Below are 23,724 nucleotides of genomic sequence, written 5' to 3' on the forward strand. Positions count from 1 at the left end.
TTAAAAATCCATTTATTTATCTACCCTCGCATTGTGCATGCTATAATCTGTGTACAAACGGGATGAAAATAATTTTCACTCCTGTAAATCTGTGCAACACTACCCGAGGACTTGCAGTAAATACCAAGAAGAGAAGTGATAGAAACATTTATTGCAATACGCATTTGAGCACATAAATACCCACAAAGAAGTTACACCGTGTGGAATATTAATAATAGATTTTCATTTATTAAAATTACTTAAATCAAAATAGATTGGCACCTTATTAATATTTTTTATTTCCTTTATGTGTGAATAAGTTTAGCTATACATATGTTAATACAATAATTTGCAATATATGTGCATATTTTAATTTCTATTATATGTTAATATATTAGTTTTCTATATATGTAAATCTTTTGAATTATATATTAATGCAGCTGTTTAATATATTTTACATAAGTGTGCCTCCATATATGTAAATATTTTCATTTTATAAACATCATTAAATTTGTAATGAAAAAGTCAAAATTTCATATTTTCCAGACAATGCAAAAATGTTGACCCAATGGATAAAATCAAAATTTGTCTGCAGAGAACACATGCTGAACAACAATAGTTTGTGATTTTTATTGATGTTAACAAAAAGTAAAAGTACAGAGAGCATATATAAACTTAACTGCACAAAAAAATAAAATTTTGCAAATCCAGACACAAATAGACTTTAACTCAAAATACAAAGCTTTAATGTAAACTTGGATTTGCAATAGGCCAGTCTCTTTTCTTTAATAGAGGGTGTGCGCTGGTGTCACTTTCCCGTTGGGACACGACCCTCAGCTGGACTAAGTGGCAAAACATTCTGGAGCAGGGCTTACTTTAATAAGAGAAATTGCAGAAAGGGGAGCAAAACAAGCTTCTTTTTTCCTGAAATAAATTAAATGTATTTGGATTCAACAGTGATTATTACAACTCGCCAAAGAACCAGTGTTTGGCCAGGAATTGGACTTTCAGACATTTATATGTACCTGATTCCGATGCCGGGGAATCATATAAAGCAAAGACTGTGAACACTTTATCTGCTAAACAAATACTATAAATACAGTTTAGGTAGCTCTAAATCCAGATGATTATATAATCGTCATATTACCCAGGCTTAAAAATTGTTAACAATAAGGAATTTCAGACATAACATCTGACTTGATGTGTGGTCATACTTCTAGTTGGGATTTATTGGTGAAATTAAAGTGTTGAGGACATTAATGTATATACTGGTTGTTAAATTATATTTTGTGTAGATTTTTAAATTTACTTGGATAGCTGTTAGCTATTACCATGAGCCAGACAATTCAGAGTTCTGCACTGTACACATTTGCTTTCGAAGAAAAACTGGGTTTGTCTATTTAACCATCCACCTTTGTAGAACACAATGCTCATTACAATGGATATTTTTTAATAAACGCTAACAAAAATATAAATATTTAATTGGCGAGTTGTCAATACAGTATATGACCTAGTATATGATTTTAGCCCAAAATTTTACATATCTAACATAAAATGTTCTGATGTCTGGATTCAGGTTGTTTCTGCGAATAGCAGCAATTTATTTGTTTGTCTTTCTGTAGCTTTCGGAAGGTTGTACAAAGATTGCTCTGATTTATTGTTGAATGTGCAATCAACTGTATCTATTTGTACCTAACCCTTTCCCAGATGTGTTTTGGGTGTTGTGCTGTTTTTGCAGCATTCATGCCGAACACCAATCCTGCCACTCAGTGTTTTTGCCACTCAGTTGGTGTAATACAGTTACACGCCATCTACTGGGATATCATGTGCATACTCTTATATTGGAACCTCAGTTCTACCAAACTGTTGCCTTCTCGTGCCGTTCTATGGCAGCATCTGAAACTAGAAAGAAGATAAAAAATGTTGGATTACTCACTGGCCACTTGAGGTAGTTGTGATTAAGTTATTTGTTGCATTCTGCAAGTTTCATAGCTTAAAACATCCTCCTCATTATAAACAAAGCATTGATTTAATCCAAAAATGGATGTTGCAGGATCTGTAATTATATTAGCACGAGACTGCTTCCAGAGTAAGACATCAATAAATACTATTTTGACAAAGAGAACTGATTGTCTCCTCTCCAACAATAAGCTGGGGTGTTCTGGGTGTTCTTTTTCAGTTCACCATCTGTATTTCTGTAAGGCTAAACCTTACAGTTTATGGATAGATGCTATATAAATGCTACATGTACAGCATTATCTACTGTGTTTGTGTACAAACTGTATTCGTAGTTTAGTGGCTTTCAATAATGCACATTCATATTATTAAATGTATTAAAGCTTTCCTTTGTTGTAGAGGTTTTTTCTGTCGCTCCTGAAATCACAGAACATTTTATCCATATTTGTTTACCATGAGAGACCAGAACAGGTTTCAACTACTTGGATTTTCGCACTCTGCGAGGTCCGTTAGGTTAAATAAATGTGCTTATTGCTATCATCCATTGACAAATTTATCAGCAAAACCTTTACATAACTATCAAAACCTCTCATCTAAACATAAAATGTGATTAAACGTTCAAAAACAATAGTTAGCCTAAATTACCTCTTTTAAAAAATGTTAGTTCTGTTTTGCATATCTACTTCTTCAAAGACACTAACGTTACATTTCTATCAAGTAAATATAACATAGAATCGTTTCAATTAAAGTTAAGAAAAGTGTCAGGAACAGTAATGTGTATTACTTGTGTGATTTTATGGACTAAACTCACCTTAAAAGCAGCGAAAACAACAGCGAGAGCCAAAGTTTTACTGCATGTTTGTCGTTTCCCCACACAGATGCAGGTAGCTCGTCGTAGGTAGATCATTTCTAAAGACGTACATAAAGGAATGCGCATGCTCAAGCCGCAAGCGTCTACGCCAATAAGATTCGCTATATTATAAACCAATGAAATTGGGTGTAGGCGGAGCGACACGTGTCAAATATGTAATACAATGTAAAATAAACAAGTACACACATACATGCCTTCCAGAACACCGCTGCCAGGATTCTGAGTATAACCAGAGGATTGTTTAAACACACATACATAGCTGTTTTTTTTGCTGTTTTTTTTTTTTTTCACCAAATATGAATAGTACTTTTTTGAATTATGCTTTATATACAACTAATATTTCTTTTTTTTTTTTTTTTTTTTATTAACATAGCTAAAAATAAATTGTACCTATGCATTGTTTATTAATCTACATAATGACTCACTGTATCAGTTTATTTATGAATGCCTATTAACCTTGTGTGGTGTTCGGGTCTGCTGGACACGTTTTCGTTTTTTATCGAAAGAAAAATGATCTGATTAATTATTTTTTCAAACTGAGACTCATTGGCCTTGGCTCATATTCTGTGAGGAATATTTATCAGAACACCTTTTCAATGACCACACACTGTGTGATTTAATCAAATCATCACTAACTCCTGAACATATTTTCTCTGTGCTTTCTTTGTCCAAATGTATGTTCCAACTAAAGCAAACACTGATCTCCATAATGGTGACTTAAAAATGGTGACTCTTTCCTTCAGTGATTCTGCTTGTTATCATCAGGTGTCTTCACTAATGGCCAATCATCACTTAATTAATCTCTTAATTATCTCATTATCTTTAACACTTCTTCAGAGTTACTTTTAACACTCTTGAGTGTGGAGCCAAATAAACTCTGAGGAGAGTTAATTTAACACTGGAGTTTTTGCTGTGTATCGTTACGTCCATCATCCGTCTCTGTTTTGTTTTTGTTTTTTCCCTGCGTTGTCACTCGTCATCTGACCTCACACACTAACCTGAAGAAATCCTGAAGTATATTCTAATGATCGTGCTCCCCCCTCTCATTTCCCCTGAGATGAGAGTTTTATGCATTTTATTTCTGGAAAAATAACTGGTGACGCAAATATCTAGCCTGGATGCCAGCCGAACTTAGCCCCGGCCACAAACTTTTTAGGTCGGGTGGTTCGGTCTGGCCTTGATCAGGGCGGGCTTTAGACGATGACGGACAGATGATCAACAGTAACGTAATCATCACGTCATCAAAGGGGCTTGGATTATATTTGTTCAAATCCTCTGATTGGTTGTTGGTGTGTCCAATTGATGTCTTTCCTGGTTGGGTTGAAACACGCCCCATAATCACACCCCAAAGGAGCATTTTTCTGAGGAGACTCATTTTCTGACTAGAATTGAGTATGACCACGTCAGGCTATCAAATATCGTCAATTTGCGTCATCTGTAAAAATTTTGGCCAGAGGCTAAAGACTCCAGCCAGCAGAGGGAGCTATTTCTGCATGTTTTCAACTCGCACATGGGGAGTGAGATCACACTCACAGCTCAGCTCGGCTCAGGCATTCATGGTAACGGTGCGGCCGGCGGAGCAAAGTGAGTCTTTAACTTCTCAAATTAATTCCTATTAAAAGTTAAGCTTCCAAAGGCATGAACTGAAAACACGCCAGACTGAACACACGTTTCCCTCGGCTCTCATCACGAGAGCTCTTACCTCAGCTCATTCACAATGAGTGTAATCTGACTCCTGCTGCGTTTGTGACACTCACTCAGCGGCTAAATCACAATATATTGAACACACACGTTCAGTTTTTAATTGTAGTGTCTGTTCTCTAACTGAACTGATTTTATGAAGATGAATGCGGTGGTGATCAGTAATCCAGTAGCGGTGGCTTTGGGAATGGCCTCACAGGGCAGCGAAGCATTCTGGGAATTGTAGTCTTTCATCCCCATGAGACAAAAATACATTTTCTGTCTTTTCTCAGTCTAGAAAGCACCAAATGAATGACCCATTAATGACCCAGTTTAAATACAGATTCATCTTCCCAACGCTGAAGTACCCCTTTAAATGACAAATGGGACTTGTGAACTTAACGGACACGCAAGACCAAAAGTGCACATGAAGTGTCCCATTTGGGACAGGGCCTAAGGCTGCGTCCAAAAACCTAGACAGCTGACTCAGCTGACTCTGATAAGGCCTCGCTGCCTTATCAGACAATGAATTGTAAGGCAGTGTTTTGTGCATGAAGGCACCTCACAAAACTGATTTCAGACAGACTTCTAAGGCAGTGTAACAGTTTAATGATTTACAGTAATACAGTGAATTATAATCGGTCCATTATGAACAATTTTTTGAATGGAATAACAACAAGAATCAAAAGTTATTCACGTCTCCATTTTATTTCTGATCGCATACATGTACTAAACAACATCCGTTTGGGCACTTAGTCAAAACGTGCACATATTTTGACAAATGTAGATCTATCAACACATGTTCACAAAATATTTAATCATACACAATAACATTTTTATGAATTACTCACTGAATTATGCTGATCTGAAGAGCTCTTTCTCTGAAGAGCGAGTCTGTTGACGTCCTGCTGCACGTCACTAATGATCTCACAGCTTTCTCATTCGCTGTAGAGCTGTCAATCATCTTACGTGAGGCTGTCAATCATCTTACGTGAGTCCATTTCTTTACAGTCTCAGAAAAAAAGATACAGTAGAGTTACAATTTTGTTCCTTGGGGAACAAAACATATTACTCTACCTTTAAAGGTACACAATTAGTCCTTAGGGTACAATTATACCGTTGTTTTCCTCAGTTCGGTCCTATAAATCCTCAGTGTTAAATGAACACTGCTGGTGTTTATATGAGTCCACTATGAGCCCACACTCAGAGTGTTAAAAAGTAACACCAAATCAGTGTTGAAGATAACCTGTTAAGCTGATTTCTAAATTTTGAAAAAATCCTAAGAAATGTATACTCAGACTAAAACAAATACAGTTTGTGAATCCTTTGCACTAAAAGCATAATTATGGTCTCATTTGAAAGCAGACACCTGGCAGTTTACTGTAAAGTCAAAATGATAATATTTTTTATAATAAAAAAAAGCTATAATAAGCTTCAAAGTTTTGTAAAGTTATTAGAAATTTATTTGTATGAAATATCTTTATGAAAATAAAACTGAAGTGGGCCTTGGAGAAATCTAGAAATGCACTACAGCTAAAGCCACAAGTCTGACCATGTTATGTTTCAGATCTGAAGATGATCAGTCTAAAACTCTGAATTTTATTAAACGTTTTACAAGATCGTTTCATGTGATTTTATTTTGAGATATCTCTAAAATATCAACTGATGTTTATTGCCATGTCTTCTCAGCTTTCATTCTATTTTGCCTCTATTGTTTAGAGGTGCAAACTGCCCCATTCAGTTTGTCTCCCCAACACACATTCACACTTCTGCGGACTGGTTATGGCTCTAATTATTATTCTTTTGTCTGCATTATAATTACTAACGATTCTCTATTCAAACTGTTCTATTCAAACCTCATTTCTAAATCAAACCTCTCACTTTACCCTCACTGAGACTCTATTGAATGCATTTCGTCCAAATAAGCATTTCAATAGTTTCACATTTAGAAAATGTTCATAAAAATAAAGTATTTACTCAGTGGCAGGTGCATCTAGGGCAAGCTAGCATGTTAGCTTAGCACACCAGCAAAACAACAATTTATACGATTAAAATCATGTTTTATTCAAAACTTGCTTCATATCACTTTATAATTTATAAGTCGAGTGTTTTATATAACAATATGTGATCTCATATAGCTTCGGGTCAAAAAATCTGACAGAAAATATACAATGCTAAAAGCTATGTGGAATAGCATTGCATTATAAATATCATCTATTATGAAACCACCCAACATGGCATAAAGAACACAGACCAACCATATATTGCCGCGATTGTGTGTTTATTGTCTTAAAACGTGTCTATCTGCATAAAATAGCGATCTAAAGAACTCAGGAAGCTGTTTTGGAAATGTCAGATACTTCCTGAATGTCACATGGTGTGTCTGTTCTTCATGTGTTCCATAAGGGGTGAATTTTCAGTAGTACAGCTTTCCAGCGCCCTCCGGCTGCCAGAATGAATTGAAAACACAGCATATCACAGTCTACTGCGCTCATAATCACACATCCGCGGATTTTGGATAAAGATTGAATAAATAATACTTCTCTGTATAGAAATTTGACTCAAACATGTGAGAATCTATCAATATTTCTCCACATCTGCACACATTTGAAGTAAAAACCCTGAGGGAAGATGTTTTGTCGAGTGTCTTCATGACGACCAAGGAGGATTTTTTTATGAATGGGAGCAAATGACGCGCATATTACAATCAAAAGGTAGCGACGCCCAAGATCATATTCATAACTCCTGGCACATATTAACACATTACGGTCATTATAAGACTTTGAGAATAAAACAGAGGTAACAAAATTAAACTTTAGTCTTAGATCTTTTTAATGATGTATAGTTTGTCAAGGTAATTACTTACATCTGATAGTAATTTTGAGCTAATTTAAGCAAAGAGAGTTTCAGTGCGTCACCGTCCTCGTGACGGTTATCAGGTTAATGAGATAATTAAGTGATGATTGAGCATTAATGATAAACACCTGCTGTTAATACCTGCCGATAACAAGCAGAATCACTAAAGGAAAGAGAAACACGAGAACTACAACTGACTTCAGCCACAGCTTTAGATGAAATCAACTGAAGATAAAAGAAGGCATTAAATCTCTGAAGATCTCAGCAGAGGATTAAACAACTCCACAAACAGCATTACCAGCTTCAAACATTACTAACAGACTGATTTTATTTCTATTATACATCTACATAAGCACTTATTGAGAATTAATAGAGTTTTTTTATGTCACCATTATGGTGATCAGTGTTTCCTTTAGTTGGGCAGTTGGATGACTTTGTAATGTTAGTGTTTCTCTGACTGCTGTATCTGGGTTTGCTATGGCTAGAAAAGCAGAGAACACATGATCAGATGCTGCCGGCTGCTTGATGGTCAGAATATGATCATTATGTAGTGGCTTAATTAGCTGATCTTATGAATGAGTATGACCAATATAATTAATGCTGCAAAGCATGCTGGGGAGCCACACGTTTTTATTGTGGTGGCTTAGAAGGGTTGGAGATAAACTCTGAACTGAACTTGGCTACCCCAGACTTAGAGGTACAGAAATGTACCCTTAAGGGTACCGCCCCAGTGAAGGCCACTTGTACCTTAAAAGGTACAATTTTGTACTCTTTTTTTGACAGTGTGTATGGAGTCAACATGACAATACTCCGGCGCAATCTGGTGACGCTGTTCTGCACACTTCCTCATTCTCATCTCTCTGCTGTAAACATTGGCAACAGCTGAAACACGGAGCTAATAAATGCATGAATACGATGGCTTATGGTTTGTGTGTGTTTTGCATGTGATTTGGTGTATTTTCATATGTATAAAGAATGTGTCCAGTAACATGCTAACCATGTGTAGCGATTAGCTCAAACTCTGAAACTTGCAGGTTATTATTATAATATACCTTTAATATAGCCTATCAAAAGCTTAAGGGAATGTTGATTTCTGAATAAATTACCACTTTTATTGTGTAATGATTAGTTATTTTAAACATGTAAAAGAGATATGTTTATATATATATATATATATATATATATATATATATATATATATATATATATATATATATATATTATTCTGCCCTCGCAGTACGACGTCTGCTTTGTACGGCTAGACAGATAGTTAACAGCAATGAAGAAGAGAAACTCCAGAAGTCTTGTTGAGGATTGATGTTTTATCTTACAATCTCTTTTCTTCCTCAGTTTTATTTCTCAAGTTTTTCTCCAATCAAGTCTTGTAAGACTGAAAGAATAAAAGGAAAATAAACATTACAAAAGTGTAACATCTGTAGTGTCTTTTATACAATAAAGTTAACCAGTAACTCAAACAAGATTACACAGTATTCTCTATATCAAAACTTCTACACAATAAACTACAGATGTACTTAATGTATAGACATTAAACAGACATCCCGCAGTATCACCAAAATCACTGATATACACATTATCCATATGAATAAACAGAAGTAAGCTAACCCACTAAATAATATGAGACGTAGCGCCGAGGCCCCTTAGTGGCCCAGATACAATATTGCATCAGCAAAAAACTACAGCCATCAACAGAAGCGCAACACGAGAAAACTGAAACATTCACGAACGTAATAAAATGCGTTACTGAAAGTAAGCATGTACATCACATAGTAAATTACAAAGCTGATGCATAATAACTTACAGACAAAGATCTGACCAAGGTCTGTTATGAAGCAGACTCGTTAACGATTTCAGCGCTGTTGCTCGAACAGGTCCGTCACTAAAATGGGTCCGACTAGGAACTATGACATCACGCCGCAGGCGGAACACTCCTCGCCTGGTATATCATACCACTATTTACATCTTAATTACTCAAAGGTTAATTAATCAAACTTAGTCCTTAGACATAAGAAAAACAAGCTCTGAGATGGGTCTGATGTAGGTTTTTGTTGTTCCTTGCTCACAACTTTTACTTCAACCTTGCGGACTTTGTTGTCTTTGCTAGGTAATGTCTTTACCACAAGTCCAATCGGCCAGCGTTCCGTTTAGCCTGACTGTCTTTCATCAGAACCACATCATCCACTTGTATGGTTGGCTTGCATTCAGTCCACTTGTGACGTTTCTGGAGAGTAACCAGATACTCCTGTCTCCATCGTTTCCAGAAGACCTCTGCCAAACACTGCACTTGTTTCCACTGATTTTTGTGAAGATCCTTATAATCAAAGTCACCTGGAGGCGCCGTCACCGGAGTCATCTTTTGAGTGAGGATCATTGCAGGTGTCAGTATAGAAGGATTGTCAGGGTCAGTTGACACTGGAATCAATGGTCTGGCATTTAGAATGGCCATTACTTCTGCCATCAATGTAGTCAACACTTCATGTGTGAGGCGGTTTGAGTCAGGCCGGAGCAACATCCCTTCCAGAATCCGACGTGCTACTCCTATCAGTCTTTCCCAGCAACCTCCCATATGGGATGAGTGGGGAGTGTTGAAAGTCCATGTGCATCCCTGCTTATCAAGGTAACTTGTCAGTTCTGGATCACTGGTGTTGAATTGTAACTCTTTGCACGCCCCAATAAAGTTTGTGCCTCATGTCAGAGCGAAGCTGTTTGGATGAGCCACGGATTGCAAAGAATCGGCGTAAAGCATTTATAAAGCTCGAAGTGGACATGGATTCTAACACTTCTATATGTGTTGCTCTTGTGCTCATGCATGTGAATAACACAGCCCATCGTTTACTCTCAGCACTACCTCCATGAGTGCGGCGAGTGACAATGCTCCATGGTCCGAAGACGTCCAGTCCGACGTGGGTGAAAGGGGGTTCTGAGGTGAGTCTGTCCGCTGGTAGTGGTGCCATTTTCTGTTCCATTAACCTCCCTCTCAGTTTTTTGCAGGTCACACAGTTATGGAGGACACTAGACACCAGCCGTTTACCTCCTACAATCCACACTCCTGCTGACCGGATGGCGCCTTCAGTAAAATGACGACCTTGATGAAAAACTTCCTCATGGTAATGTCTCACTATGAGAGTTGTGATATGATGAGTTTTTGGCATAATGACAGGATGTCTCTCATCTCTTGGTAAGTCAGCGTTGGTAAGGCGTCCTCCAATCCGCAGGAGTCCATCCTCGTCGATGAAAGGATTCAACTTTCTAAGCTGACTCTTTTTTGAGAGCTGAATTCCGTGTCTCAAACATTTGAACTCTTCTTCATAGAATTCTTGCTGGACACAACGAATGACGACTGTTTTAGCTTGCCAACGTGCATCAACAAAATCCCCTTTGTGAGTTTTGGAGTATGTTCTCGTTACTTGAATAAGTTTTGTGATGGCCTGTAGTAGTTTCTTCCAGTTAGAAAATCGTTCAAAATGTGTGGAGCTCAGAACTGGCCCTCTATAGCCTTGGTGTAGTTGACAGCAACTTAGGCCCGAACTTCAGCATCGAGGTCTGGATCAACGAGGTCAAAGCTGTTGCTCTTTGGAGGATCACTGCTGTTCTTCAAGAAACCAGGGCCTGAGAACCAGTTAGAGGACCTAAGGATGTCTACAGACATGGGTCTAGTGGCATGATCTGCCGGATTCTGGTCGGTGGCAACATATTGCCACTGTTGTGGATGACTTGATTTCCTGATACGATTGACTCGGTTGGCAACATACATATGAAATCTTCTGGAGGTGTTATGGATGTACCCGAGAACAATCCTGCTATCAGTGAAAAATCTCATGTCATGCATCTCAATGTCTATCTCACTGCAGATAGTGTCTGCCATCTCAGCTGCCAGAACTGCGGCACACAGCTCCAGACGTGGAACTGTATGGGCTGGATGCGGCGCCAACTTCGCTTTGCCCATTACGAATCCTACGTGGCACTGGTTTTCATCATTGGCGACACACAAGTAGGCTACAGCAGCAATAGCCTGTGTGGAGGCGTCAGAGAATAAACAGAGTTCTCGACGTTGAGATGAGGAAAGAGGGATAGGCACATACCTTCTTTTGATGTGTAGCTTCTCTAGTTCCAGGAGAGACTCTTTCCACGACTTCCAGGACACTTGCTTGTCTGATGGCAGAGGATCATCCCAATCATATTCTTTGGATGACAGTTCTCTGACTAGAGCTTTTCCTTGAACTGTGATGGGAGCCACAAAGCCCAGTGGATCATAGAGGCTCTGAACCGTAGATAAGATGCCTCTTTTTGTGAATGGTTTCTCTTCGTGGGATACTTGGAAACTGAAACTGTCACTCTCCAAATTCCATATCAGTCCAAGACTCCGCTGAAGTGGGAGAGGATCTGCACCAAAGTTAAGGTCTTTTAAGTCTTTTGCAAGGTCCTCGGAGGCGAATGCTGTCATGACCTTGCTGCTATTGGAAGCGATTTTGTGGAGTTTTAAGTTCGACGCTGCTAACATTTTCTGAGTCCTTTTTAGAAGATCGATTGCTTCCTCTTCTGTCGGAACTGACGTCAATCCGTCGTCCACGTAGAAGTTCCTCATGACGAACTCCTTACTGTCTGTGCCGTATTCATCCTGATGTTCTTGTGCAGCTCTTCTTAGACCATAAATGGCAACTGATGGTGAGGGGCTGTTGCCAAATATGTGCACCTTCATTCTGTATTCTGTGATGTTACTGTTTAAGTCGTTATCCTTATACCAAAGGAACCGTAAATAATCACGATGATCTTCTCGAACAACAAACGCGTAGAACATCTGCTGAATATCAGCGGTGACTGCAATGTTCTCTTTCCTGAAGCGGATTAAGACACCCAACAGGGTATTGTTTAAGTCTGGCCCACTGAGCAGCACGTCATTCAGTGAAACACCGTCATGTTTGGCGCTTGAATCAAAAACCACTCTAATTTGATTCGGTTTTTGAGGATGATAGACCCCGAATAGAGGTAAGTACCACCTTTCTTGATGTTCCTCAAGTTCTTTCGCTAGTTCTGCTTGGTCATTCTCAAATACCTTTTTCATGAACTCCAGGAAGTGTTCTTTCATGTCTGTGCGTCTGTCTAGTGTGCGTCGTAGAGATAAAAGTCGTCGCAGAGCCATCTCTCTGTTGTTTGGAAGATGGCGACGGGGTTTGCAGAACGGCAGTGGCGCTACCCAGCTGTTTGCTTGATCTATATAAACCTCTTTGTCCATGATGTCCAGGAATGTTTGATCATCAACTGACAGAGCTACTTTTTCATCATCAGGGTGACTGTTAAAGACTGTGGCTCCAAGTTTTTCTGTTTCTTCACCTTGGAATCTGCATTCCACAATTCTTGATTGGTGAGTGTTTTTTCTCTTAAGTGTCTCTTTCACTTGAATTTTGTTAGGACAGGGACTTAACATAGATGTTCGTCCATTAGGCAGTGTGTGTGTCTTGTACACTCTGACACTGGGTGGTTTGTGAGCCCGGTCCAGACAAACGTCTCCAATGATAACCCACCCGAGATCAAGACGTTGGGCATAGGGATCTTCATGGTCTCTGTTATACTGCTGCCTCACTTTATGCACTCGTAAAATGTCTCTTCCTAGCAGGATGAAGATCTGAGCGTTTTCATTGAGTGGTGGTATCTTATCTGCTACAGGTCTCAGATGGGGGAAGTAGCGGGCTATTTCGGGTGTGGGGATTTCGGATCGGTCGTCCGGAATCATTTCACACTCAATGAGAGTTGGAAGCTTGATCTTGATCTTTCCGTCATAAGATTCCACTACAAAGTTTGTTGCTCTCCTCCCTGCGGTTTCCATAACACCAGAGCAAGTCTTTAAGGTGTAGGGAGATGCTTTGTCATAGAGGCCAAAGTGGTTGAAGAACTCAGGGCGAGCAAGTGAACGGTTGCTCTGGTCGTCTAACACTACATATGTCTGGATTACCTTTCCTGGATGGTCTTCAGGGTAGACTTTAACTAAACATATTTTGCAGCAGGATTTGGCATTGGTGTTTCCCCCACAAACCTCTGTGCATTTTGATGTTACTTCAGGGAGAACTCCAGGAGGAGTCTCGTGGGTCTCCTCCTCCTCGCCTTGATCTGCTGGAACTTCTGAGACCCAAGGTGCTGGACCAGAATGTAAAGCTGATGTGTGAGTCTTGCTGCCGCATTCTCTACATACTATTTCTTCATCACAGTCTTTTGCTCTATGTTTGGTTGAACTGCAGCACCTGAAACAGATGTTCTTCTCCTTAAGGTAGCTTTTACGCTCCTCTATAGGTTTGCTGCGGAAGGTGCGGCATTTTCTGAGTGCGTGAGGTTTGTTATGCAAGGGGCATAGGCGGTCTGGATCTATAGCTCTCTTTTCAACAGAGCCTGTAAAAGCTGCTTTAGCTTCAGAAAACACACCAGTCTTCCTCACAGACACTGGTACTTTGTTGTTGTATCTTGTGGGTCTCTCTGTCTTGGTTGGACCTGAGTAATAAGTTGGAGATATCATAAAGCTAGGGTCATTTCTGGTTTTAGCTTCAGAACGAATAAACTGTGAAAAGAAGGTGAAAGGTGGGTAGGGAACATGGTTGTGTTCTTTGTACTTTGACCCTTGGGAAATCCACTTTCCTTGGAGACTAAATGGGAGCTTTTCTAATATGGGGTTTACTCCACGTGACGTATCAAGATATGCTAGTCCAGGGAGGTATCCTCCTTCTTTTGCATATTCAAGAAGCAAAAGGTCTCCAAGCTCTCTTAATCTCACATTGTCTCTGTTTGAGATTCTGGGGAATTCCTCTATCCTCTTCAGGAGTGAATGTTCAACTGCCTCTGGAGTTCCATAGGTCTCTTCAAGTCTTTGCCAAACCATGTTTAGCCCTGCAGTTGTGTTGTGGCTGTGTATGGCTCGGATTCTTTTTGCTTGTTCCTTAGACACTGGGCCGAGCCATTTAATCAAGAGGTCTAACTCTTCTCTTGGAGATAAGGTGAGTTCATCAATGACGCTTTGAAATGAAGTTTTCCACGCCCAATAATTCTCTGGGTGGTCATCGAACTCCATTAAACCAGATGTGACCACTTCTCTTCGCATTAGGTATTTTGTGACATCTGTCGTGGCTGCTGTATGCTTTACAGAGTTGTCAGGGTTCCACCTTTGCTGTGTAGGCTGTCTCAGGTAAGTTGAATCTACATGTGGATCTGAATGTCTCTTTTTCTGTGTTTGCACAGGAGTAACGTTTCCTGGAGTATGTTGTGTGGTGTTCACTGTTGGCTGAGATTTCAAATTTTTAGGAGCTAATCGTAGGTGAGTATCTTGATCATCAATTCTTAGGTTACTTATTTCTTGTTTGACCTTTTCTACTGCAGGTTGTGAGTATGCGTGCATAGATACGTGTTCCGATGCAACACAGCTGTGTTGTAAAACGTACTCACTTGTTCGTTGAGCAGCGTTGGACGGCGAGAGTGGTAAGTCAATGTCATGGCGAGAGTCTATCTCTGCATTTTCCACAGCAGCCACAAACACTGCCTCTTCTGCGGTGGCTGTAGCTGCCTCCTTTTCTTTCTGTAGAATGTGCATTTTTGCTTTTAATGTTGCCTCTTCAACCATCATCTCCGCTTCCCTCTTAGCGAATGAAATCTGCATGCGGGCAGTTTCTGCTCTGGCTCGAGCTCTGAGTGCAGCAGAGCTTGCTGTTGAAGATTTCCTACTTGATTGAGCAATGGATCTAGTCACCACGGACTGATGTATTTCTTCTGTGGTACTCCGTTCATCCATCTTGGTTGCTTTGATGATGATGATGGGTCAGCAATGCTGAATCAGTGTTGAACTGCTTCGTGATGAACTTGGTGTATTACTGTCTTCTTACTATTCTGCCCTCGCAGTACGACGTCTGCTTTGTACGGCTAGACAGATAGTTAACAGCAATGAAGAAGAGAAACTCCAGAAGTCTTGTTGAGGATTGATGTTTTATCTTACAATCTCTTTTCTTCCTCAGTTTTATTTCTCAAGTTTTTCTCCAATCAAGTCTTGTAAGACTGAAAGAATAAAAGGAAAATAAACATTACAAATGTGTAACATCTGTAGTGTCTTTTATACAATAAAGTTAACCAGTAACTCAAACAAGATTACACAGTATTCTCTATATCAAAACTTCTACACAATAAACTACAGATGTACTTAATGTATAGACATTAAACAGATATCCGCAGTATCACCAAAATCACTGATATACACATTATCCATATGAATAAACAGAAGTAAGCTAACCCACTAAATAATATGAGACGTAGCGCCGAGGCCGCTTAGTGGCCAGATACAATATTGCATCAGCAAAAAACTGCAGCCATCAACAGAAGCCATTCAACGAGAAAACTGAAACATTCACGAACGTAATAAAATGCGTTACTGAAAGTAAACATGTACATCACATAGTAAATTACAAAGCTGATGCATAATAACTTACAGACAAAGATCTGACCAAGGTCTGTTATGAAGCAGACTCGTGAACGATTTCAGCGCTGTTGCTCGAACAGGTCCGTCACTAAAATGGGTCCGACTAGGAACTATGACATCACGCCGCAGGCGGAACAATATATATATATATATATGTACATAAAATGTTCACACATACATGTTCTATGATTGTTTATTTGATAGGGGTAAAATTGCTGACCCTCAAAATAAAATATTTATTATAATTTTTTATTTATAAAAATGAATAGCCAACACAACACTTGTTCACATGCCAAGTGTAACATTTGTAGCATGCAAGTAATGATCAAGTAAAAAACGTCTCCTCATTGGCGTTAGCTCAGTTAGAGCTCATTAAGAACATCAGATTTATGTCACATAGCCACCCACAGCCCTAACCACAAGGTCAGATAATGGTTAACTGGGCTTCCCCTTTACTAAACACATTAAACAGCACTTCATTTCAACATTTACTCTCCTGATCGTCCCCATGCAAAGCATAGTAATCTAATGCCTAGTTTCAGTCAGCGCAACATAAATGAATCATGTAATCCAAACACAAATGGTTTATGTTAACTTAACATTTCACGATTTTAATCATTTGATTTAACACAATTGAGAGTAAATGACAATTAAGTAAAAAACTAAAGATTGTTGTTTTTAAATTATTTTTATTTAAATTGTGCAAACAGCTAGTATATTTTTTTGTGAAAATGATTAAAAAACATTTATATTGTGCAATTTGTATATGTGTTTTTTGCAGCATATTTGATCTTTGCAGTAATCTTTTGGAGAATATAAGAATCACAGATGTTTTTAACAAACTTTCCCTGGGTCCGGATAGCCACAGGAAAACGGCACATCAGCAGATGACGATCGTGTCGGATGTGATGAACAGGAAGCCAGCATCCGCTGAACTGCTGCTGCAGATTCGCTGCGATCCATGGATGGACTCGATCGACAGCGAGAAGGCTTTCGAGACTGCCACACCACCAAGAAGAATGTGATGACCTCTGTGTGATCCCACGAGGTGAGTCGTCAACCCTTTTCACTTTTTTATTTTTACTTTATTAGACAAAGACAGACATAAACATTTACAACTATAACAAGACATACAATAGATAACATCTATTATAAATATGTATGTGTATGTATGTATGAACGTATATATATATATATGTGTGTGTGTGTGTGTGTGTGTGTGTGTGTGTGTGTGTGTGTGTGTGTGTGTGTGTGTGTGTGTGTGTGTGTGTGTTACTGTCTCAGAATTGTAATGCGTTACATTACTCCTGTATTACTTTTGAGTTACTTTCACCAAAATAACTACAGAAGTAGCTCTTAACATTCTAAGATGTACACTGAAAAAAATTTGGAGTGACATTTACTTAAAAAAAGCTAGGCAACTTTTTCCACACAAAAAGTGCTTGTAATATTTACTCGGGGTATTCTAAGTAATATTTACTTACTAGAACCACTTATTTTTTATGTAAAATACACAAGTAAATTGTACTGGCAATACTCATCTATAGATTGTAAGTTTCACTCAGATTACCATTGCATCCAATTACAAACCCAAGTGAACATTGTTAATATTTCTGAGTTTTGCATGATGCCCCCAGAATGCATTATGGCAGGAAGCATGTCACCATTGTTGAGATTCTTAGGCTGAATCTTGATATCTGTGTGTGAGAAAAGCTTGCAGGAGTTCAAAGTGCTTAGTGTACAATCTGTTATAAAACGTATTTAACTTTTCTGGTTAAAACTGTGATGGATCTTTTCTAGAATAAAACAAGGTTAATAGTATATTGCTCATACTCAGGTATAAGATTGGTGAATTAAGCCACTACACAATGATCATATTCTGATCATCAAGCGGCCAAAAGCATCTGATCGTGTTTTCTCTGCTTTTCTTGCCATAACAAACCCAGATACAGCAATGACAGAAACATTAACATTAAAAAGTCATCAAACTGCCCAACTAAAGAAAACACTGATCACCATAATGGTGACATAAAAAAACTCTCTTAATTCTCAATAGGAGCTCATGTAGCTTTAGCTATCGTTATTGTGATTACAACTCACGTTCAGTTAAAAGTTAAAACTTATTGAGAATAAGTCAGCCACATAAAAAGCAACATCCCGAAATGACCATCTCTGCCACCACTGAACAAGTGGGATCTTTGCGAAAAATCTGTGTGCATTTTCAAATGCACTTTGCTTTTCAGATTTAACTTTACTTAATATTGTAGGTGCATGTGCTGTGACTATAAAACATTAAATATTATTTGTAAATATATGATAAAATTCACTCTTTTTTCTCAGTTAAGTTATTACATGAATAGACTGTACATTTTACCTAAGATATATAGTTCCAACTTAAACTTGATTTTACAATGTAATAATTAAATGAATTAATGTAATAGATTTTACCATACCACAAAGTCATTTTTATCAGTGTAGGCAGAGAGCATTTTACATCCAGTAGAAGGCGATATGATGAAGCGTAATGACATGGGCCATCCAGGCTAACAGAGAATTGGCAAAAAAGTGAATGCTCAAGACAATGCAAGAAATCATGACGATCCAACTCTGTTATAAGTATTATTTTAGAGGTAAAGTGATTATCTGGCAATATCTGGGAATAGCTTCTGTTCATAAACACAACAGAACTGTGAAAACTCTAAGTTATGACAATATGCGGATTTGTTCTTTTCTTAATGTTGCGACATAGTTGCGAGATAGTTATTTCGGTTTTAGAAAAAGGTTGGATTTGACTGCATTTGCTACATTCCTACGTTCTTGTCCTTATCTCTGATAAACTAAGCAATGCACATCCATCTCATGAATGTACAGTAGGGATGAGACGGTGGGGACATTTTCCCACCGGTTAATCAAAGTGTGATGACATCACAGGTATCTGTGCTTTTAAATCACTATTCTATTTAACCGAAAGGAACATGCGCACTACCGCTTGGGCATTAATAACGGGAGCGGAGGCAAAGCGAGTGCTTTCAATGAATTCCTATAAAAGTTAAGCTTCCATATGAACTGAAAACGCGCCAGTGCGCGCACACCGTGAATGACAGCTCGTTAGTAAATGCGCGCTTTTTGCGGACAAGCAGATTTTTAGTTTCGGTTTAAAATTAGCCTATTATTCTTAATGAAATACACAACACAATGACAAACCCCCTTTAAATGGCGCTTTTACATTTCACTTTGAAATCTTCCGCGATCATCTGTCAGCTCAAGATCACATGTTCGGCTCATGCTTAGCAGACACCTTCCGTTCTTATTTGAACGGCCTGTTCTCTAACTGAACTAAATTACTGTATTATTATAAAAAATCTAAACTATGGTGTCACGGTGTGCAGTAGTCTTATTCTGTCATCTTCACCCAAGTGTTGTTTATAGGCATTAGGCCTATAGTTTGGCTCAGCAGCGCGCGCCTTGTCTCTCGTCCGTTCTTCGACGCGCTTGTCGTTGTGCTATTCTTTGAAACGACAGAGCCTTTAAACCTTCTTTAGCCACTTTTCCACTGGCCAGCGCAAGCACAGAGGCTGAAATCATGCCGGCGGCACTTCTGTAAAATCCGCAATAAACACGTACGCCTTCACTGGACTATATGTCACACAATATCCAAATGTACACCAAGAGGGAGATGAATTGAAGTACTGAATTGAAGGAAAATGAAGTAAATCGCTATACAAAAATATATCAGAAGCTGTCATTTAGTATTTAATTACTAACCTGGACACCACACGCGGCTATTGAATGACCACGAACAGGTAATAACTTGCATTTTTCATGCGTGAATGTATCGCGCCTTTTTTTCCTTTTCCTTTTTATTGTATTTGGGGGGGGGGGGGGGGGTAACGCAAGCGTTACTGGAAATGTACCGAGTAAAATATTACTGAAAAATTGATTAGTAATGCCTTACACTACTGCGTTACAGCAAAAATTAATAAGTTACTGTAATGTATTACTTTTGTAATGCGTTACTCCCAACACTGCTTTTATGAATATGTATAAAACCAAAAACTTATCATAATTTTAAGTCTTTGGTTTCCAAAACTTCCAAAGATATACAAGTCAAAATATATCTTTTGAAGTTATTTCACAATTATAACCAGATTTCTGTTGTACATGCATGAATAAATCTTTGCAGATTTAAAAAAGAAAGAAAGAAAGAAAGAAAGAAAGAAAGAAAGAAAGAAAGAAAGAAAGAAAGAAAGAAAGAAAGAAAGAAAGAAAGAAAGAAAGAAAGAAAGAAAGAAAAAGAAAGAAAGAAAGAATGTAGGATCTTTTTTTTGACTGATCAGAACAAAATTAGCTATTTTCATCAATATCCATACATTTGGATAAAGTATAATTACTCACATAAATATTATGAATAACTTACAAAGTTAACGGACATCATATGGCTTTCATTAACATCTATGGGAATGGCTTTCATCACATAGTAGTATTCTCTATATTTAAAAGAAAATTACCCTTTTCATGATGTTTATTCCTCCAAACAAATATAGTAAATATATATATATATATATATATATATATATATATATATATATATATATATATATATATATATATATATATATATATTTTTTTTTTTTTTTTACAAATGGGGATCTTCTTCTTCTTCTTCTTCTTCTTCTTCTTCCGGCTGTTCCCTTCAGTGGTCACCACAGCGAATCATCTGCCTCCATCTAGTCCTATCCTCTGTATCATCTTCTCTCAGACCGACTACCTTCATGTCCTCCTTCACTACATCCATAAACCTCCTCTTTGGTCTTCCTCTTGACCTCCTGTCTGGCAGCTCTAACCTCAGCATCCTTTTACCGATAAATTCACTCTCCCTCCTCTGAACATGTCCAAACCATCTCAACCTGGCCTCTCTATCTTTGTCTCCAAAACATCTCACATGTGCTGTCCCTCTGATGGACTCATTCCTGATCCAATCCATCCTCGTCACTCCCAAAGAGAACCTCAACATCTTCAGCTCTGCTACCTCTAGCTCTTCCTCCTCTCTTTTCCTCAGTGCAGCTGTCTCCAAACCATACAACATCGCTGGTCTCACTACTGTCCCGTACACCTTCCTTTCATTCTTGCTGGTACTCTTTTATCACACAACACAGTTCTTCAAAGTACTCCTTCCATATTTCCCTCACCCTCCTGTCACCTGTCAAAACATTTCCATCACTATCTTTAATCACTCTAACCTGCTGCACATTCTTTCCATCTCTATCCGTCTGCCTCGCCAACCGATACACATCGCTCTCACCTTCCTTACTATCCAACCTTGCATACATGTCCTCATACGCTCTCTGTTTGGCCTTTGTCACCTCTATCTTAACCTCACGCTGCATCACCCTATATTGCTGTCTACTTTCTTCCGTCCTCTCACTGTCCAACTTCTTCCTAGCTAACTTCTTCCTCTGGATACTCTCCTGGACTTCCTCATTCCACCACCAAGTCTCCTAGTCTTCTTTCCTCCTTCCAGATGACACACCTAGCACCTTCCTACCAGTCTCCCTGATCACTTTGGCTGTAGTAGTCCAGTCATCCAGAAGCCCCTCCTGACCACCCAAAGCTTGCCTCAACTCCTCCCTGAAAACCACACAGGACTCTTCCTTTTCCAACTTCCACCACTTTGTCTTCTGCTCTGCTTTTACTCGCTTCATCTTCCTCACCACCAGAGTCATCTTACACACCACCATCCTATGCTGTCTAGCTACACTCTCACCTACCACTACTTTACAATCGCTAATTTCCCTTAAATTACAGCGTCTACATAAGATATAGTCCACTTGAGTGCTCCTGCCACCCCTTCTTATATGTCACCTTGTGTCCTGCCTCTTCTGAAAGTATGTGTTCACCACAGCCATCTCCATACTTTTAGTATGTCCGACCATATATATATATGGGCAAGCATAGTTTCTTTTTGGGTTATCTTATAGTGAACCCCTCAAAACAAACATTACAGGTAATCCTCTAAACCAGTGGTTTTTAAACCTGTCCTGGATGACCCCCAGCCCTGCACATTTTGTATGTCTCCCTTATCAGACACACCAATTTAGTTCTTACCATCTCTACTAACGAGCTGATGAGTGTGATAAATGAGTGAGACAAAATGTGCAGGGCTGGTGGTCCTCCAGGACAGGTTTAAAAACCACAGCTGTAAACTACACTAAAATGTTAGTTATTCAACAGAAACCAGTAGTTCATGCTATATTTTATCATGCAAGGGTTTAAAATAATTTGAAAACGACTAAATTACATTTACAACTTTAAATGACAAAAGTACCAAAAAAAAAAAAAAAAAGCTCCTGGCAAACATAATTTGACAAAACTTGCATTGTTTATATAAGCATATCTGTACACAAAGTTTATGCATTTCACAGACAAAACAAAGAAAAAAACAGCGCAGTTCCTCACTTCCCTGTCGTCGCTCGCCCAACGGCTCTTTAAAAAAGTTCGAAATTATTAACCATTGTGTGACTTTTTTTAAATTCTCTTTTTCACATGTAAAGCCTTATGAGGCCCCACATCTAGTTGATCTTCATGAAATGCTCAGCAGGGTCAGACAAAAACAGATGGTGAAGAAACAACACACAAACTGCAAAATAATTAAGAATTATGGTGAAGGTTTAAGTGTGAAAACATCAGAAACCCTTACAACCTAGTTCACACTGCCCGATTTTTGCACCGATTTTAAAATCAACGACAGAACCGACAGATGCCCGAGATCATAGGCAAATCGGTGCTCGTGCACGCGAGTGACAATCACGCAGTGTGAATAATCAAAGACGCGATCAGAGAGAAACGCCGACGCCCGAGGGATATTTGGCATGCTAAATATCTGGGCCTGTCAACGATTCAAACTCCTGCTGTGTGAACTGCGTTCTGACTGAAAATTACATCGGTGATGACCAACGAGAGAGAGAGAGAGAGAGAGGGGGGGGGGGGGGGGGGAGGGAGGTTCAGGGAGGAGTTACAGAGCAGAATATCAGTATTTTTATACATATATTTACAATTCTGTCAAACAGAAACAAAGGCCAAACATTTGCACATCCAGCCACAGCAGCAGCGCATTACAAAATTATTTATTTACCTCAAACTGTCTTTTCAGAACTCCTCTGTCTTTCCAACAATTTCTTCCGCCATAATCTTTTTTTTCTTTTTCTCCACAAGTCAGCGCACATACAGTATTGTTCAAAATAATAGCAGTACAATGTGACTAACCAGAATAATCAAGGTTTTTCGTATATTTTTTTATTGCTACGTGGCAAACAAGTTACCAGTAGGTTCAGTAGATTCTCAGAAAACAAATGAGACCCAGCATTCATGATATGCACGCTCTTAAGGCTGTGCAATTGGGTGTTCAAAAAAATAGCAGTGTGGCATTCAATCACTGAGGTCATCAATTTTGTGAAGAAACAGGTGTGAATCAGGTGGCCCCTATTTAAGGATGAAGCCAACACTTGTTGAACATGCATTTGAAAGCTGAGGAAAATGGGTCGTTCAAGACATTGTTCAGAAGAACAGCGTACTTTGATTAAAAAGTTGATTAGAGAGGGGAAAACCTATAAAGAGGTGCAAAAAATGATAGGCTGTTCAGCTAAAATGATCTCCAATGCCTTAAAATGGAGAACAAAACCAGAGAGACGTGGAAGAAAACGGAAGACAACCATCAAAATGGATAGAAGAATAACCAGAATGGCAAAGGCTCAGCCAATGATCACCTCCAGGATGATCAAAGACAGTCTGGAGTTACCTGTAAGTACTGTGACAGTTAGAAGACGTCTGTGTAAAGCTAATCTATTTTCAAGAATCCCCCGCAAAGTCCCTCTGTTAAAAAAAAGGCATGTGCAGAAGAGGTTACAATTTGCCAAAGAAC

At 38.7% G+C, this 23,724-nt stretch overlaps 1 long non-coding RNA gene across 1 annotated transcript in view; it reads left to right on the top strand.

The window, feature by feature from the left end:
• LOC137079036 (uncharacterized) overlaps nt 1-23,724 on the top strand; it is a 52,106-nt gene that overhangs the window by 25,256 nt on the left and 3,126 nt on the right. The window contains exon 2 of the long non-coding RNA XR_010905393.1: nt 16,669-16,854. This is a non-coding gene — a long non-coding RNA (uncharacterized lncRNA). The remainder of the gene's footprint in view (nt 1-16,668; nt 16,855-23,724) is intronic.

This window comes from Pseudorasbora parva, chromosome 6, assembly GCF_024679245.1.
Source record: "Pseudorasbora parva isolate DD20220531a chromosome 6, ASM2467924v1, whole genome shotgun sequence".
Classification (NCBI taxonomy): Eukaryota; Metazoa; Chordata; class Actinopteri; order Cypriniformes; family Gobionidae; genus Pseudorasbora; species Pseudorasbora parva.